General features: G+C 42.7%; 1 pseudogene; it reads left to right on the forward strand.

Moving 5' to 3' along the window:
• On the forward strand, positions 1 to 1,324 carry LOC107308882 (uncharacterized; annotated as a pseudogene).
• Positions 1,325 to 1,910: the final 586 nt, after the last annotated feature.

A 1,910-nucleotide genomic window follows, 5' to 3' on the forward strand; every position in this document is an offset into this window, starting at 1 on the left:
GGAGGTGGCTGGGAAATGATTCTGTATTCTATCTCGGAAGGAAAATGGCTTGTACTATTTGTAGGTTAAACATCACTCTTCCCGAGGAGCCCCAGCAGCTGGATTTACTTGGCTCACAAATGGTACAAAATGATACTTGGGACAAGAATAGCTCACAATGGTTGTCCCCTGGGTGCATGATCTTTGGCTCAATGAAAAGGTTGTCTCTGACTAGGCAGCAACTTCTTGGTCCAGAGGGCCCCTACTGGGACCCGAAAACTAATCAAACTGTCCCGTATACCCTTGTGTATCCCCGTGATGATGAGACCTTTGATATTGATGGAGGATATTGTGGGTTTTACCCTAACGGATCGGTGCCTTATAGTTCTGGAGATTGTCCTATAAACGTCTCAATAGGTGAGATTGTTAATATTAGCAGGACGGATGGGTCTGTCCGAAAGGTCGACTGTGAAGATATGGCATTCAACACAGGTTGTTGTGTTTTCCCTATCCCCAAAGGATCATTTTCATTCATGGGAGAACTTTGGAACAATGATACAGCAAAAGCCTTACCACCAGGGATATTTCTTATTTGTGGGGATCGTGCTTGGCAAGGGATTCCTAAGAACCCAGTAGGAGGTCCTTGCTATCTGGGGAAATTGACTATCTTATCCCCAAGTATCTTTGAGATCTATAAGGCATCTAATCATTCGCGAGCCAAAAGGGATATGCATGCTCTGGAGCCTGACTGCGGGGACGACGTAAGGTTATGGGGACCCACTGCTAGAGTCTTTGCTTCTTTCCTTGCTCCCGTGTGGCTGCTGCACACGCTTTAAAAGAAATCGAGAGATTGGCCTGCTGGACTGTTAAACAGGCTAATGTTACCTCTCGGCTACTCTCAGATTTGCTTATAGATGTAGAGAGCATTAGACACGCTGTGCTCCAAAACAGAGCGGCAATTGATTTCTTACTTCTGGCACAAGGTCATGGGTGTAAGGACTTTGAAGGGATGTGTTGTTTTAACTTGAGTGATCATAGTGAGTCGTTGCACAAGAAGTTGGAGTGGTTACAAGAACACACCAAGAAGGTTGGCATCCAGGATGATCCTTTTGGAGATTGGCTGGGAAGTCTGTTTGGAGGTATTGGGCCATGGCTCAAACAGCTACTTAAGGCATTAGTGATAGGGCTTCTTATATTTCTTGCATTAATGATATGTGTGCCATGTATATTTAGATGTCTACAAGATTGTTTACAACGTATGATAGAAGGAGTGTTCAATGAGAAAATGGAGCTCCAGCAGTTATACGTGAAACCTGGAGCAGAAGGATGAACGTTATAATATAACCAAAGGTGCCTTGAACGTATTAATTAGAAACTACTAATATTGTTAGATATAGCATCGTTTATCTCTGCATGCTTTGCAATATGCATATCTCCCTTTATAAATTACTTGTTTAGATAAGGACTAACACCTTTATATAATTTAGATTAGGATTAGCGTTCGCGTTGTAACGGGATAAGGCTTTCTTGACATGGGGAGGGGGAAATGTTGTATTAGGCGAGTGTGCGCTTTTCGGGCTGTGACGAGATAGGTCCATCCCCATGCCATCAAGATGTATACGTTTCCAGTGGGCGTACACGAAGGGCATAGGGTATATATACGTGTGTTAGCTTGAATAAATCGCCATTTTACTGCTCATCATATTGGTGTCATATCAGTAATTGGTCAAGCTGCAAACTTCCAGAGAACACTGACAATATAAAGGTAACAGGACAGTGACCCCACTACTTCCCTGGGAGAAGAAGAGGTTTGATTTGTTAGCCTCAATTATATTATATTGTGTTATCTTGTATTTCGATATCATATTTAGTAAAATAAGTTTTTCCTCCTTAGATTGCCGCTGTTTTTATCCCATTCCCCTTTTCCCCCT

This window comes from Coturnix japonica, chromosome W, assembly GCF_054131305.1.
Source record: "Coturnix japonica strain WE chromosome W, WE-NBRP24, whole genome shotgun sequence".
NCBI classification, from domain to species: Eukaryota; Metazoa; Chordata; class Aves; order Galliformes; family Phasianidae; genus Coturnix; species Coturnix japonica.